The sequence below is a fragment of the Lagenorhynchus albirostris genome, chromosome 10 (assembly GCF_949774975.1).
Source record: "Lagenorhynchus albirostris chromosome 10, mLagAlb1.1, whole genome shotgun sequence".
Classification (NCBI taxonomy): Eukaryota; Metazoa; Chordata; class Mammalia; order Artiodactyla; family Delphinidae; genus Lagenorhynchus; species Lagenorhynchus albirostris.
The window spans coordinates 78,578,039-78,595,947 of record NC_083104.1 but is presented as its reverse complement, the minus strand read 5'-3'; the positions used below and the strand labels follow the sequence as shown (position 1 = coordinate 78,595,947).

The window sequence follows — 17,909 nt, the reverse complement described above, 5'->3', positions numbered from 1 at the left end:
GCTTTGAGAAAAAGTAAAAATATGTAAAAATTTTATTATAAAAACATCTGCTGCTTATTTTTGGTTATATAAGTAATACATACCCACTGGGCAAAATTTAGAAAATTCAGAGAACCACACCCAAGCTCCACCATCTGGAAATTATTTACTACTGACCTTTGTCCTAGATTCTTCCATATTTTCTCAACATATACATAGATGTATTTTTTTTAAACAAAAATGGATCGTGTTATTTTGCTTTTGCCACTAAAGAATATAGCTTTAGAATAAACTCCTAAGTCAAAGGGTGTGCATTTGAATTAGGATCCTTTTGTGTCCAAGTGACAGAATTTCAGTGTTAAAAGTACCTTTGGTAAAAAGGGATACAGGTTATAGGAACTGGGCCTTGGGAATGAGTAGGTGCAGGACTTAAGTGGCTCCAGGAATCTGTATCTCTCCTATCTTTGGTTTCTTTTTATGTAATTGGTTCATCTCTCTTACCGAACACTACAGGGAAATATTGGGACCTGTTGTGGAGCGTCACATCTTTCCATCTGAGCTCTCCAAGGAAATGCATCCCTGATTTTTATAGACCTCAAGTCAAAGTCCCACAAAAGGGCACACTAGGATTGCTTAGATCTGATAGCAGTGTGTGATCAGGAAAGGTTCTCATAGAAAGCTGGTGAGTGGGGTGGAGCAGGAATCTTAAGAAGAATGGCCAAGGAAGAGAGACAGTTATTAACAGGAAGGGAGGATTCAGAGTAGAGAAAATAATAGCATCCTCCATGAATATGTATGAATAAACTATACTCTAACGAGTATATACCAGTATTCACTCCACACAGCAATACAAGGTGGCCTGTTGGCCAAGGGCTTGCCGGCACTGGGAATTATCATCAAAAAGAAAATCTGTGATGAGCTTCACCTAATGGGATTTTTCCGTTTGTTCCGAATTCCTGCATGATAGATGGCCCCAGCACTATTTCCCATCAACTCCTCCCGGGGAAGAGCAGCGTCAGCACTTTCTGCTATTGTGGTGTCACTTGTAGAGATAACGCTTCCCGCTTGCCGGAGGTGGGCCTGGGAGCCATTTTGAAGGTGACCTAGAGTTGTCAATTTTGATCACTGTGACGTTGTCATGTGCCGCCTCTTCCTGGCACAGGAATGATGATTGTACAGGAACACACACAAAGGGACGCAGCAGCAAGAGCAAAACCACATGCCCCGCTTGAGTGGCTTAACCTAGATTTTGCCCTGAAAAGGGGTCATGGCAGGATGCGCAAGCACAGCCCTGAGGCACGATGCCTGCCTCTGACTGAGCTTGATTCCTGACTAACACGCTGTCTGGTCTTGGGGGACTTTTGGACAAAGATGCCAAGTCCATTGAAACTTACCAGAAAACACGTGTCACCGAGTCTAAGCTCGCTCTGCTCGCACGACACGCCAATAAATCGGCAGACAGGTTGTTGAAGAAAGTAGACTTTATTCGGAAAACCGGCAGACAGAGAAGATGGCAGACTAGGGTCCCCCCAAAACCATCTTATTGGGGTCTGGATGCCAGTTTCTTTTATAGAACAGAGAGGGGGAGGAGGTGAGGAAGTAAAGTGAAAAGGCCATTAGTTTTGCCTGGCTTGGCCAGCAGCGGGGAGGGGATGTGTTAATTTCTTCTCTTCTCCAGCCGTTCACACGTGGGCAGGGTCAGATTGTCTCCCTGTGAGCTGAACAAAGGCACTTTAGTTTAACATTCAGGCAGAGGGGCAGGGTTCCCTGAGGCAGGCCATTATGTGTGATTATAATAACAAAAGCAACAAAAAGCAAAGGTTAAAGTCGAAGAAACAGATCCAACATGGAATCACAATTGGCTCTTCCCTGTTACACAGGTGCTTTCTTAAGGGTTCTTCCTTCCTTTTTAGTGTGGTGGGAGCAGGGGTACTTTGGCTCCTCGTCTGGTTTTATGAAAATCTGACTGAAACGTGAATTTCCATTGTATTCTCAGGGGCTGAGCACGAGGGACCAGTGTGGTATCCTGAGTTTGGATGCAGCCTGTGGCTAGAGCTGCTTCCAAAAAGATGGGGTGGCCAATGAAACCAAGCAGGACCCTGTGGGGCTCCTGGGAACAAAAGCCTTTCTGTGTCCCCCCATTTCTTGATTACAGGAAATAGGCTTCATTCAGCCTCCAAGACCTTCCTTGAGTTCCAATGAGCAGGTTCAAACAGTTGCTAATTAAGGAAGGGAGGGGATGCAGAGACAAGGGAGGAACAGTCAAGAAACAATAGTGCAGCCTTGAGGCAGGGTCCTGATTCCCCCTCAAGGGATACACACAACAATATCTTTGAGCTGTTTTGCAGATAGTGAAGCCCCCCCCAACACCCCCAGGGAGGAGGAGTTAACCTTATGCTGCCCACCAGTATGTAGACCCCAGACCAGTTGGAACCAGAGGATTGATGAGGCTGACTCCCACTTACCTCACCACCAACCAATCAGAAGAACGTCCACAGGCTGATCACACCCTCTTTGAAACATTGCTATAAAACTTCTCACTACCCCGTCAAGGTTGGGACACATAGTTTTGAGGGCATTAGCTCTCTGTGGCCCCCTTTGCCTGGCAAAGCGATAAAGCTATTCTTTTCTACTTTATCCATACCTCTGTCTCTTAGATTTAATTTGGTGTCGGGGTACAGAGACCAGATTCGGCTTCACCAAGGGCAAGGGTGGGTGGATTTAGATGGTAACATTTACCCCGTGTTCTCTGAGTCTTGTTGGAAATCCTATGACCTGCCAAGGACAAGGAGATGCGTCTAAAACCACCCAGTAGGTGGGAGTAGCTGGGTGTCCTTCAAGTCAAGCCGTGTGTGGGTTGCCTTCTTCCTAACGTAGAGGAAGATATTATTTAGTCTTAGACTGATACATCCTGTCCAGTTTCATCAGGTATTTTAGCCATAAAATTCCAAATCTGCAGGTGTTCCTGCCTGCACCTGCTGTTGTCTGTCTAACCTACCTAAATGACCTCTGCTCTCCTGGTTGCAAAGGTCTCTCCTTGTTACGTAAGTACTTGACCTTGCCACATTTGTTCTCATGTCGTTTAACCCTCTGTGCTCCCAGGAGACTGAGTGCTCTGCCACTGTGCTCCAGGGCCCCACTGTCTCTCCCCCGGAGATGCACATCTAACTCTTGGGCAAGCTCCATCACACACTGCAGACCTGGGACGCAGAGCCAGCTGGCGGGCATCCCACCCTTAACTCGGTGTTTGCACCAGTGCACTGTATTGAAAGAGATACACAGAAATAGTCAAACCAGAGATTACATGATCTCATATTTGTGTTTAGAATAAAAAAATAAAGGCGATCTTTTATTAAATAAATTTTTATTGAACACCAACTTAGTTTCAGGAACATTTCAGGTACAGTGTCAAAGATAAAGACTTAAAAGTTTATTACGCACCCAGCACTAGTTGTATATCTTTACATGTATTTTCATTTCATTCTCATGCAAACCTTATGCGGTAGATACTATCACTAATATCCCCATTCTACATATGAGGAAACCCAGGCCCAGAGAGGTCAAACAATTTGCCCAAAGTGGCACAGCTGCCACTGTGAGGGTGCTGGGATTTGAGCCCAGGCAGTCTGGCTCCAGCCCCTACGTCTAAACTCCATACACTATGGCCTTCACATACTCAGTGGTTTCAGACTGGCTTCTTGACAGTGTTCACAGATGAGGGCTTGCTTTCTAGGCAGGATGTTTCTTGAAGGTAATAGGATCAGTCTCATACACGAAGCATTTACTTTTTAGTAAAACTTATTCCATACTAGTAACACATACCAGAATGAAGGCATGCTACATGATATAGAATTAATAGTTGGAATATAAAATGACCCTGTGATGAGGTTTTACTGATTTTTTTGTTTTTCTGTTTTTTTGTTTTAAATCTCGTCTTGCCCTTCCAGTTGTGAGTGCCCGTGGACACAGCATTTTCTCTGAGCTGTTGCTGTGTACAGCAGCCAAACAACACCAGCTGCCATTTCTTGGGGGCTTGTATGTGGCTCCTGATAAACATTACCTTTTAAAATCCTTCAATCAGCCCTAAGTATTATTGTCCCCATTTTACAATAATGAGGAAACGAAGGTTTACACAATGTTAACTGAGGCCCAGGGAGGCTACATCAGAGCTAATAAACGAGAAGGGAAGGATTCAAACCCCGGTCTCCCTGACTCCCTAGGCACGTGCAGATGAGCACAAAATAAGCTTCCCTGGGTGGAGACTTTGTGGTCCCTGGACATCAGGAGACCACATGTGTGTCAGAGGACAGCATGTGAACACAGGCTTCTGGAATTCCATCAGCAAATGTAACCCCAGCTAAGTCCTGGGCACACCCTGAGCAACACGGTCAAAGATAGAAATTTTTTTTTTTTTTTGCGGTACGCGGGCCTCTCACTGTTGTGGCCTCTCCCGTTGCGGAGCACAGGCTCCGGACGCGCAGGCTCGGCGGCCATGGCTCACGGGCCCAGCCGCTCTGCGGCATGTGGGATCCTCCCGGACCGGGGCACGAACCCACGTCCCCTGCATCGGCAGGCGGACTCTCGACCACCGCGCCACCAGGGAAGCCCCAAAGATAGAAATTTTGAGAGAGGAATTGGAAGGCAGGTCAGGATCCCTTCTTTAATAGCAGGTAAAAATTACTGAGATCTTTCTAACTCCTTTACATGTGTTCTCATTCCATTCCACATAAAACCATATGTGGTGGGTACTATGATTATCATTATCCCCATTCTGCCGATGCGAACCTGAGCTACGTGTGAATTTGTTAGTGAATAGCTCTTTGGGCTGCCCTGATAGCACACAGTGTACCAGACACATTTGGTGGGCTGTGTAACACAATTATGTCTTGGAACCAGCCTTGCCATGACTTGCAGTTCCATTGAATTGTGCCCTATTCATATGTCCAGTTTCTTTCCTTAGACTCTTAGCCCTTTGAGCAGGGGCCCTGTCTTCTGGGGCTCATGCTCGTCCCTTGGCTGGCCCAGGGCTGAACCACAGTCCATCCTAAAATCTTTACTCTTATGTCAAGAGCATAAGAGTGGCTCTAGTTGTGGGTACATAGGCACAGAGCTCTGTGTGTTAAGCATGGAAATCTGGCTCACTTTTGAACCCAGGGCTCCCCTTTTCTCCCTTCCTGGAAGCATGAGAGTGTGATAACAAAATCAGAGTCGCTTTCTTAAGGGAAACGTTAGTAGGTAACTTCAGCCACAGATGAATCTCTTCTGTTTCTCCAAGGACTGGGCCTTGCCAGCCCTGCTGTAGCTGGTTGAAGGGGACCAAACCTCTCAGGAAGACGGACTTGGTTCCGTTTGACCAGCCAGAGCAGGGGGCAGCTTCTGTAGGAGTTGACTGCAGCCTCTAGGGTGAGGATTCTTGGTATGTCCTGAGCACCACTGGTCCAAGCCTGTGACAAAGACAGAGCTGGCATTAGCATGAATCAGATCCCAAGAGCTTGCCTTTCCTATGATATTCTCTCTTAGGGTTTGTGAAAACCATATATAATTTGTATTTTGCATTGCATGACTTTTTTTTTTCTTTGATCCTTATTCTTTTTTCAGATATGAACATTGTGGAGAACTAACATGATATAGAATTGTAGAATATGGAAAATAAAAGTTTCCCACAATTTTCCCTCCTCCCATCTTCCAAAATAAATTTAACATTTTGATGTATATTTTTTGAATATCTTACATTATAATTTTAAAAGTAAATTAAATTTTATAATTTTTAATTCAAATACTGTATATTTATAAAAGAATGAATGTAATACATGTGTAAGTTACGATATATAATGATGAAATCGATACCCACAAACAACTGTTTACCTTAGAAAAAGAATTGGTGAAACCAACACTGTTGAAGCTTTCTGAATGCTTTTCCCAAGTTATCTCTTTAATTTCCCCTCAGAGGTAACTATTATTCTGAGCTCTTTTTTTCTTACAATTTAACTGTTCTTCTTTATGGTTTTTGCCATTTATGCATATATTCCTTAATAATATATTGCTTGTTTTTTAACATAATAGTATCATACCATAGGTATTCTTCTGTGATGGTATTTCCACATAAAATGATATCTGTAAGATTTATCCAGGTTTCATGGCAGCCATCATTTATTAACTTTCATTATTTTTCTCCTGCATGAGTGTACTTCAGTCTTGTTAGTCATTCTCCAGGTGATAGACATTGAGGTTGTTTGCTTTTGACAAATGGCCAGAATTGACTAAACGGTTGCCCCAGGGATGTGGGGAAATCTTTCAATCTTGTAGATGTTAAAGAAGTCTGGGTGCAGTGCGTAAGAACCTGTATGTTGACTTTGGAAAGGGAAAGCAACATTTGCCAGTCCCAAACATAGGGGAGATGTTTGAGATCTGGTAAAAGCTGCTCTTCAGGTGAGTCTGATGCAGCTAAAGTTTGAGGACCACTGGATGAGCAGATGCACCCACTGGTTCCGCTGTGTTTCTGGGAAAGTGCGGCCAAGGGGGCAGGGAGCTGATTAAGGAGGAGACGTTCCCCAGCAAGGTGGCTTGGCTATCGTCACCATACATTTGAACAGGTGGGGGAAGAAAGGATATTCTTAGTGATGCCGGGAATTTGTTCTTGGGAGTGGGCTTTGCCTGCCCTTTTATTTCCTCTCCCTCATCTGAAGAGAGTGTAAGGAATGCCAGGAGGGTGGCCTTGGAGTCACACTTACCTGGGTTCAGATCCCACTGATGTTCCCTGGCTCTCTTGCTTTTTGGAAGTTAAACCTCAGTTTCTGCCTCTGTACAGTGGGGGAGTGTACCTACTGCACCTACCTGTTGTAAGGCTTAGTGAAAACAAAGGAAAGGGGCCCAGGGGACACTTTCAGGGGTCGTGGGAAAGTCCTAGGGACAATTCCCACTGCTTCTGAGGCCCAGAGTTTCTCTCTCAACTCCAGCCTCTCCTTCACATTCTTGCCTTCCTTTGGCTGCAAGTATTTTCATTTGGTCTCTGAAATTGTGGAAACCACTGATCGGGAAAAGCAGAACTGGTTTACCCAGCCTAGCAGACCTCTGCCAGGTAGACCCCAGCTTGGGAGCACTGCCTGGAATAAATAAGACACCCCAGAAACCAAAGGGCTCAACAAGGCACCAGAGAAGTGGCAGGTGTGAGGGTGGTGGCGGGGAAGCAGGGGCCCCCGCCCACTGTGGCTGGGTTCTAGAATGGTTTGTGCACAGTGATACTGAAGCATCTTTCTTGCTCTGAATCCCCTCCTCCTTGGCTGGCATCCTATAACTCTGCAGTCAAGTAGCTCATCTTCACCCTCCACCTCCTACCTGTGACACAGGTGTCTTGTGGCTGCCGCTCAGGGCTCACCAGCTCTTCCTCTGGCTACCCTGGTCCTAGCCCAGCCATCCTCCAGCTCCTCCTGGGGAGCGAAGGAGAAGGCAGCTGTGGGGGCAGAGGTCATCCAGGAGGAAAAAGTACTTGTGTCCAGCTCATCATTCAAGCCCCTGGTGTTGCAATGTCTTTAACTCAGGACACTGGTCTTCATCATCTCTCCCCTCTTCTTCACTCACGTCCTGCCCCTCCCACACATCACGCCCCCAGTTCCTGAGCAGGTGACATGAAATCAATCTCAGGGAAGGAAAAGGAAAACTATTATGGAGCAGGCGTGATTCAGAAAAGGGAAGGGTTGTCACTGGAGAGAAGCACAACTTTGAGGCATCTGCCCATTTTACAGGCTCAAAGACAAAGCAACATTTGTAAAAGAAGGGCAGTACTTTTCTTTGGGAGACAATATACCATAATATGCCCGTGTCGGAGACGTTATTCGTTCATAGCACTACTATCTAAAGCAAGGGTTTCTCAACCTCGGCATATTGACACGCGGATAAGTCTCTGTTGTGGGCGCTTTCCTGTGCATTGTAGGGCGTTTGGCAGCACCTCTGATCTGTGCCCACTTGATGCCAATAGAACCCCCTAGTTGTGACAACCAGGAATGTCCCTAGACATTGCCAAATGTGCCCTGAGGGGCCAAATCACCTCCAGTTGAGAACTGCTGATCTAAGGCTGTAGGTTTCTGTAGCTGCCCCATCTTTGTAATTCTCCCACATTCTTCTAAGTTTTCCCCAGTTTTCAAGGAGTCCAGTTTGGCTGCCCTTGAAGGGTGTTAGTCAACGGCCTGGTGTCTGGAAGAGGTAGGTGGGTGATGTCACCTGTGCTGCTGCAGCCCGGAGAGAGGTCCAGCCTCTTGTGCTCTGGGTGTGGCCCCCAGTGGGGATGGCATTCTTCATTGCCGGCCACTCAGCCTTCACCTGCTGTCTGCTGTGTAAACATGGCGGACCTTCCCTTCCTTCTTCCCTTTTCTTCTCATCCCAGGTCCTCGTTCCGCTGCTTCTCAGTTCCATTTTACAGCCCCTTCCTGTGCATCTCAGCACATATCCATCAAATCCTGTGCTGTTTCCTCTTGTGGTTCTGCTTGAGAACTCGTAGTATAAATTTAGTGTGGTCCCAGCCATCATGTCACACACACTCACTTAACAAGAAGGAAGCAGAGCTGTGGGATGCAGGAAGCCCTCCTGGGGCTGGGCGTCAGTGAGGGAGGGAGACCCTTCTCAGAGCTGGGGTAGCTGATGGCCTGAGCCTTGGGGGACCGCAGCCTCCCCTCATGCTCGGAGTTTCCCTCCATACGTCCAACTCCTTCCTGGTGTGGACTCAGGCCCTTTGTGTCAGGGCTGGGAACACAGGGGTTCAGGGAAGAGGAGAGAAAGGAACTGAGCTAACTGGATGAGTAAATCACTATTTTAGCGCCTCAGACCTTTTCCGCAAACAGGCTCATCCAGCAGCGCTTGGCGATGGGGTTGTGACATGAAGAGGAAAAGACAGCAGAGCAGGGTCAGGGGACTGGCTGTGTGACTAGGCTGCAGTCTTCTGAGCCTCACAGCACCTGCGAAGAGAGCCCTTGGAGATGCACGAACTGCCCTAGACGCCGATGATTATGAAAGAAAGTGACGCAGCCGGGTATGAAGACACTACGGCTCAGTTTGGTTGGTAGAAACATCTCATTTCAGGAGCAAACGGACAGAAGGAAGGAACTTGGAGGGCGAGGGCTGATCCTGTGACAAACCTTCAGGGGACGTGGCCTCTGCCTGCATGAGAAGCTAGGTCTGGGAGGCTGGCCACAGAGGGGTCTCGACGACAGCAATCAGTGTTCCTGACCCTTGGGCAGAGGGTGAAACCTCAGAAGGGAGAGAAGGGGGTGGGGGGCAGGGGGACCCCAGGCGGGATTCGGAGCCCTCGGTGAGGGATGCCCACGGGCGCAAGGCCGGGATAAGGAAGAGGGGGACCAGGTGCTCTGGGTGGGACCATGGGGCCGCGGAGAGGCGCTCGCCGAAACCACACACTTCCTTACATTCCATAGCAAAGTAATCCGTATGGGGATATAAAGAAGCATGTGGCCTCGGGAAGCAGTCTTGGCCCCCGCCTGGCTTCCTCCATCGTCCAGAGGCAGCCCTGCATCTCAGATGTGGGCCCCTCGCACTCTCCTCCTCCTCTAGGTGGGAAAGCTCCTCATGCCATCCGTCCCATCATTCCCCGCCAAACCATCCTGTTGTGAGGCATGGCGGTGCTTTGGGGAGCGGGGTGGTCCCGTCCTCCCCCTACTGTTTGTTCAGAAATAAATGGTACCCAAGTTCCTCTGGCTTATTTTGGTGCACTTACAATGCATCCAAACTTTTATTATTATTAATTTGCCTTGGCTTTGTATGAAATATGATTTCATATTTCAAAGCTCAATGTGATTCTTTTTTAACGTTTGGAATCCCATGAAGGAAAATTAAAAAAAAAAAAAAGAAAAAGAAAGAAGGAGAGAGAGAGCATTCGACAGAGAATTACTCTGCACGTGCACAGTGAACTACCCTGGCTTAGAGCGCGCCAGGCTCTCCTGTGCGTCCTGCTGTATGTCTGTCCTGGGCGCAGTTGATGGGCGGCAGCTGCCACGCAGCGTTCCAAGCACCATTGTTCATTGTGGGAAGGATCTCTTTGTTCGGCTTCTGCTCCCCCTTCCCCATCACCAGCCCTACGATCTGTGAGGCCCGAGCCTCAGAGAAGTGAGGGACGCTGGCAGTTGGGGAGCCACCCGGGGTCTGGACAGGCCACCCCTGGCTGGAGGGAGATGGGGTTTTCAGCTTCAGAGGATCTGATACTCTGCCAGGAAGCAGGGAGGAAGCCAAGGGAAGAACTGCACCCCAAAGAAGGTTTGGGACTTACAGCACTGACAGGGGCAGTCAATGACATACAATAAAAGTAATAAAAATAAGGACAAAATTTCTTTCAAGCATGACAGGGATGATTTTTGGTGTTTGACAAATTCCTTGAATCTTCTCTGCTCTATGAAATAGCCATTACTTTTATCTGGTTTTACAGATTAGTGTCGTAGAAATGAATTGGTTTACATATATGTAAATGGTAATTCTTTAAAAAAAAAACTAATCAGCTTGGAGGAACAGTCTTGGATCAGCCCATGGAGATAGGCTTGGAAGGTGAGAGTTCAGAGGGAAGCAAGGGAAGAAAATGTCTATGGGTTTTCTACTCTGTGAACATTTATTCTTCTGCAGCTCTGCCTCTGAGGTGTTGGTGATACTGGTGGCTTAGGAATCACACTTTTTCTCAGGAAAATGTCCTAGGTACCCAAGTCAAAATCTTTCTGGCTGACCTCAGGAATCATCCAGTAACTCATTTAATCCAATCCAAGGGCTATGTATCAGCTTCTGTTGTGAAAACACATCTGTCCCCCATAGTCAAGTGCAGGCTTAGTATGAGTGAGAATGTGGGGTTGATCTTCCGCCCCCAAGTTTGGGGGCGGCGGTCCATCAAAAACAGGGGCTGGTGGCGAGGAGAAGCAGAGGGGCCAAGGAGACGATGTAGCTGTGCCTTTGAGAAGATTAAAATGTCTCACCTCTTCCAGTGAACCAGAGAACTTAGAGCTGAGTACAGGTTCATTTTAACCCATTAAATCTGTCACATCGAGATCTCCAAAGTGTGAGTTTCAGGTTTGCACAGATGAGAGAGACTAAGTTTTTTGGTCCCAAGAACTAGAAAGAGCCAGCTTTAAGGGACCCACCATTCATAAGCCAGCTGAGGTCCAGAAGGTGATTAATTCACGTAAGGATACAAAAGAAATCGATTTCCCAAGAAATGATGTGAGATAACCAAGACCGTGCTAACCCTCCCTTGAGACTGTCCCCAGCATTTGGGTGTGAATTATTTTGTCCTTTTGTCAAGCCCAACCTCATGTGGTCAAAAGATTACATAAAAGTTCACTTCAAATTTTGCATAAAAAAACCAACAATAAACTTTTAGTAACTAATTACTTGATTGTTTTGAGTCTCATCTTACTTTCCCACGTCATCTAACTTAAGATGCTAGGAAGGAAATTCATGAAACAGATGAGGAAACAAAGTGAAAGGAAGGCTGGAAAAATAAAACAAAACAAACAGCTGCAGTAAAATCAAAACATTTCAGACCAGGCATAAATGAGAGGAAAAAATCTAGCATGGGAATAGAAAGACAACTTTCTCTGAGTTTTGCACAGGGCAAGGGACATTGATACAGCAGTGTCCTGTGACTTTGGCTGGTGGTGTTAGTAGGAAGGATGGGGAGGTATGGTGTGTTAAGTGGCCATGGGTGTGCTCTGTGATGTTGGTGAAATCACTACCCTTCTCTCCCTCATTCCTGTAGTGGTTGTGTAACCCCATCTGCCCATCACAGGGTGGGTTAAAGATTAATGAGATAACACATGTGGAGAGTCTTGAGTTTCTTAGGAGAACAGGTTGATGGCCATATAAAATGTCACTCAACATGTTATTGAAAACAAGATTTATTTTTCCCTGCTTCTGTCCTGTAGTCAGACAGTTGATTAGAAGCCTTAAATTTCCCTTGTTCTTGAGAATTAAGTTCCATTTAAAAACACTCAGAACTTAAGTAACGGTTAAGGTAGCATCAAAAGCATAAGCAGAAATTATAGTTCTTTCCTATTTCTTTCACCAAGCAGTATTTGAACATAAATGTCTCAGATACAGTGTGACAGGGAAGTGAGGATGGTGATTTCCCATGAATGGTCCTCAGAAAGACTCCTGGGTTTGGGAAAAATCAAGGACGGGTTAAGACAGGGAGAGGTCTAAATGATAGACAATGTAATCGTCAAGATTATTGGTGGCAGAGGGGTATGGGGAGGAAGAGCATGGCTTGGCCATCTGTGCGTTCTGGCTCTGTGACCCTGAGCAAGCTACTTAACCTCTCTGAGCCTGTTTCCTCACCTGTAAAGTGACTATAATAATACTTATTCAACAGGAGGCTTCAATGATATAGATTCATGTAAAGTGCCATGAACACAGTATTAGAAGTCTAATAAATGGTCTCTGTCACTCTTGTTACTATTATTTAATATATATTTAATATTAATTATTATTAATTAATACGGCAACTGAAACTACCCACACCATGGAGGTCCTTATATTCGACCTACTTTAAAGAATTTCATTTACGTGACAGTTGTACAAGGGGTGATTCTAAGATATTTGGGAAAGCTTAAATATTTTCAAAAATATTTCACAATTTTGGTTTCCCTTTTTTAAAAAACCCAATTTTTAATAATTTCATATGTTTGAAAAAGATTTGTTAAGGAAAGGAATTCGTCAGTATCATTTCTGACAAGAATCGATAGAGGTGCTGAATATCCAGGGCTCCAGTCTCATTGTCAGGACCTTTAGGAAAAGATATAAATGGTGAGATGCTCAGACTGTCCCCTTATTGACCGCAAGGCCTTGCTCTCTGATGACAGAGCTGACCTTAGTTAGTCAGCCCTTTGCTGGATGAGGACAGGAAAGCAAGATTGAAGGAAAATCGCCCCATCTCACTCTCTGAATTTCGAATATAGACATCTTAGTTTTCCCTATCCCTTCTCTGCCCCATAGAAAGGCCTAATAGTTTCTTAAAATGTAACCAAAATTTCATGCTTTTATGGAGATTAGGAGCCTTCTAGTATCTGCAGGAGGAGTGGTCCCCACAGACGCACCCACCCGGGAATATGACTGCTGGTGTTCTTGGTGGCTGTCCATGAAACAGAATCTGTTCTGGAGTTCACCGAGGCACAAGCCAAATTATTTGGGGCTTACCATCATCTGGCTGAGGAGGTAGAAAATAAAGCAGTGGCCCCTCCTTTTAAGGCAAGCCTGGGTAACGTGTTGGGATAGAACCTTATTTTTCCAAAGACTCAGCCAGACATCTTGCTATTTTTAGAGGACTGCCCAGTTCTGAATGTTGATTCCAGCATGGGCATGAGTCGCATTTTAACTTCCCAGGGGCAGCTAAGAGCAAGGCCAGCTCCAAAAGCCCATCTTCTCTCCCTGTGGGCACCCTGCCACCTTTCTCGGCAGAGATGAGTTTTGGTGGCATTCTTGCCCTGTTTCTCATCAGAGCTGGAGAGCTGAGCCCTGACTTGGGAGGCTGGGGCAAGGGGATGAGAGAGAGCCAACATTATACTAAGCCATTTACTTATTTATGCTTCCAGCCATTCTGTGAAGTACCTTTCATTACACAGGATGAAACGGACTCCAGCAGATTAGATAATTTGGAGGCGTAGAGCGGTTAAGAAACTCAGCTAAATCACACAGCTGATAAATGTCTAACCTAGGATTTGAAGGACCTCTCCAACCCCAAACACACATTCATTTAATACGCTGTATATCCCAACCTAACCTGATCCTAGTGCCACAGAGGTGCTTATTTAAACCCCTGTTCTCTACATCCCAGAGCCACAGAATTGGAATCTCCATGGGAATGGCCAGGTATCCACATTTTTAACAAACACTCGTAGGTGATTTCTATGCTCAGCAAATTTGGGAAAGAACAGATCTGGGAGAGCTACTTTCAAACTTGAGTGAACGTTAGAATCTCAAGGGAGTTTGTCAAAATGCAGATTCTTCCGACTTGTCCTCAAAGCTGCTGAGAGAAGCCACGTGGGCCGGGACTCAGGAATCTGCATTTTTGCAGCTATTCCCAATTTATCCCATTGCAAGCGGGCAGAAGAATTTGAAAAACATTGACCTAATAATAAACAAGAAAGAGAGATGTGGATACTAAAGTAATGAAGTCATTAATACTGGAAAGGACTCATTTCACAGCAGTCCGAGGAAAATTATTTAGTTTGGATTAAAGGAAGAATTTCTGCAAATATGATGACAAATAGGTGATCCCTTTCCATCACATGAACAGTTAACATATTAGTAACAGAAAGGGGAGCAGGCCCTGTGGTCCACACCTGGCCACTGATGTCTTATCTTTTCCATGTTCCCTATTCTCAGCTTCCACCTGGAATGTTCCTTTCCCTTTGCCCATCTTCACTAGTTAAAAGTTCTCTTTTAAGTCTCAGTTCAAAAGACACTTTCTCTACCAAGTTTTCTCCCAGTTGCCCCTCTTCCTCTCCTTTGTTTCTATTGTTTTTACCTATCCTTGGGCACATGTCACATCTTACCCTGCTGTTGGAATCCTTGGGTACGTGTAATGCACACATTTCCTCAAAAAGAGGGCTGGGACCTGACTGCTTTGTTTTTGATTTCCCACATCACTCGGTGAAGGCCTTTTGCACAGTAAGGGTATAGCAGATAAAACCACCACCACTGCTATACTTACTGTGCACAGGCATTGTTCTCAGTGCTGTAACAAGCAACTTTTATTAAATATTCCTATTTTGCAGCTGAAGGACACAAGACACTGACCCAGAGGTGGTTGTTTGTGGAAGGGTCTCTTTTAGAAGTGACAGCCCTGTAGGCAACCAGACTCCCACCTGTAAGGAGATCTGAGCTCTGTGTTAAAGGAAACAGCACTTTTAAAAAACCTTAACCTTCGAATTTGGTGTATCAGAGTTCCCTGGAGGGCAGGCTAAAGCACAGAATGCCAGCCCCACCTCTGGAGTGTCTGGTTCAGTAGGTCTGGGGTGGGATCAAGACTTGGCATTTCTAGCAAGGTGATTTTGATGCCGCTGGTCTGGGGACCACACTTGGAGAACCATTGCTGTGGTTCAAGGTTTCTGACGCTGAACTATTCAAGGGCAAGGAATCAGCCCTTACATTCTGAGCTTCCTTAAAATGCGGAGGTGAGGAAAAGAAGTAAGGCCACCCAGAAGCCAGGAAGCTGTGAGCTCTGTTCAGGGGTGCAGTTGTAGGAACTTTCACCAACGAGGGTGCAGACAGACAGGCAACACTTCAAAGAGAGGAGCCCGGCCTGTGAAGTTACTAAGTTACTAAGAGTTTTCAGCTTGAGGGGTTGTACACAACTGGAGACCATCCCTTTGGCTTCCAGTCTTACCAGTAAACTTCAGATGGGGTTTGAGGAAGAATGGATATCAAATGATGTGAATGTTTTTCTTGAGAAGGTAGCTCAGTAGTGGGTCCACTGACTCACATGACCTCAAATTGTATTTGCAGAGGGATCATAATGATAATATAACAGTACAGAATATTGATAAAACTCTTTAGCTCCAAAATCTTTTACTTTTTTTTTTTAAGTGCACCTATTAGATTGAGTGAGGATTAAGAAATGCTTAAGATCCAGGGAACACATTAGAGAATCTGGTTCTTGTCCTAGTTTTCCAAAGAAATACATTGCGCAGGGACTTCGTTTCTTAGTTTTTAAAAAAGATGTAACATTTCACATTGTCGTAGTGGGGACGTCTGTGGGGGTCATCAGAAGAAACTACTGCCATTCAACAATTATTTGAGATAAATGACAGATTAGAAATAAATTCCTTTGTTTTGCTTTGAAGAAAATTTCAACACACGTTCAAAATATTTAACCAAGGCACTGAAAAGGCAAGCTGAAAGTTCAAGGTCAAGTGCTGTCCAAGTCTCATCCCTCACTCCCCAAACCCTAGCTCTTCTTTAGGTCATGGACCAGCCCCTAGGCGACTGTGAAATCTCTCCCCTCTTCATCGTCCCTCTGTCTTTTACACCCACCCTCCCCCTTCCCCTTTGCTTTTGCTTCAAGCCCCAGCACACAGAATCAAGTTCACTGTCAGGACCAGCCGACAAGTCATTCCCACACACCAATCATGCGGGCTGGGGTGATTTCTCTCATCCACTTCCCCTTGCCTAGCTCTGCCTGATGGAGCTGGATCCCAGCGATGCTCCCCTGCCCATGTGGGATGCAGACGGGAAGCTTCACCTGCTTCTGTAGACACTGCGGAGCTGGCTTCAGATGACAGAAGCAGGCTGCCCGCAGGGCTTCCCCAAAATGCACAAAGAGAGAAAGACAGATGGGCAAGGCAGGAACGGCCAGAGGACAGTTAGAGGAGAAAGCCCCACGTGGGAGCAGCTCAGTACCTACCTGGGGAAAAGTCGCCGGCGGGTCCCTCCTCTGTGTGCCTTTTTCCCTGGCAGCCTTCAGCCCCGTGGAGGTGTTTAGAGCATGGATTTTTTTTTTCCTCCAGAGCTAGCAGTGTTGGCTTGCATTTCTATGCCTTGCTGTCAGAATTCTCTCAAGGAAACAGCAGCTGGTGAGAAATGTCAGTCAGAATCTTGGCCTAGTTTGGGGCCTTGAAGATTTTACAGAAAGTTAAAAAGGTTTCTGGGCCAGTGTCTCCTCTGGGTTTTCCCTCTCCTGCTTCTCACCTTTTCCATCTTGTTTTTTTTTTTTTTTTTTTTTTCATTTTTACCTCAGGAGCCAGCTGCTTAAATTGCCTGCCTCCGTCTTTCTGATGGAGACCTTTTGGGTCTGGCTATGGTGCTTCTCCCACTCAGCCGAACCGCCTGGTGACTTTCTAACCACTTAGCCGGTCCTATGCACTTTATTCCTTATTTTGTCTCCTTACTACTTCCCTTTTCCCGTTTCCTTCCTTTCTTTTCACTCGTATCTTTTTCATCACTATCCGTGTAATCACACAGAGAAATCCTCTTTGTCTTTCCTTTGGGTGATTTCCCTATCCTGACCGTCCATCTTTTCTCCCTATTTGTGTCCAGTCCACTCATTTGTCCTTCATCCCTTTAGTTCTGTCCTTTTTTCTAGCTTCACCTCTCATTGTGTCCTGCCTAGATGGGACCTCCTCTGCTGCCCCCTCTCCTCTTGTTCCCGGGGCAGCCTCGCCCTCTGCCTTCTCTGTCTCTGCTCTCGAAAGGCCAGCCTCCTCCTTTTGTACCCTCCAGCCCTCCGCCCACCCCCAGCACGCTCTCCCACCTGTTTGTGTCTTTTAAGGGCCTTGGTCATGTCCATGCCTTCTGTCCACCTCAATCACTGAAGTGACGGGCCTCTGAAAGCTGTTAAATGACACCTCTTCAGCTGTCCCTTCGCAAGGAGAAATGCCCGTTGCTAAATCCTTTCTCAGATAGACCAATCTATAGTCATGCTTCCGTTTATGGAATACACTGAAATGATGCATCTATTATTTTAAAGACTAAGGACAGAAAGTTTTTTCAAGCGAATGAATCCCCATCTCCCGACACTAGGTTTCTTTTAGGTGATGTCAATATATGCCACCTCAGATACAGTCCTTTTAGCTTGTCTCTAACTGATTTTGGCCACTTTTCAAATGGGTGGGTGTTAGTAGTGGACTTAGGGAAAAGGTGGCTAGCTGGGGACTTGACGAGACGCTCATTCATCTATACTCAGTAGTAGTGCTTGCCGAATATATTCAGTAGAAAGCACTGGTATTACAAACAAGCGTCTATGTTTCCTGACTTGAGAGACCTAAGGTTCTTTTGGGGATAGGACCTGTATCTGGAAAAATATACACACACAGAAAAGAATATGATAACCGCAAACTGACAGTACAGAAAATAAGTGCTATCGGCGTTCAGAAACAGGGATTGATGAATGAGGGACCAGGTTGTGAACGCTTCCTGGAGGATGTTGGGTTTCACCTGGGTCCTGAAGGTGG

General features: G+C 45.9%; 1 long non-coding RNA gene across 2 annotated transcripts; it reads right to left on the bottom strand.

Annotated features, from left to right (window-relative positions):
* Positions 1–3,324: 3,324 nt before the first annotated feature.
* On the bottom strand, positions 3,325–17,126 carry LOC132527424 (uncharacterized). Of its 2 annotated transcripts, XR_009542976.1 has the most exons (3): positions 16,648–17,126; positions 16,364–16,529; positions 3,325–5,423 (listed from the first exon to the last, which is right to left on the bottom strand). It is a non-coding gene; the product is annotated as an uncharacterized LOC132527424 (long non-coding RNA). The 2 variants fall into 2 exon arrangements; XR_009542975.1 differs by having other exon boundaries at positions 16,364–17,126.
* Positions 17,127–17,909: the final 783 nt, after the last annotated feature.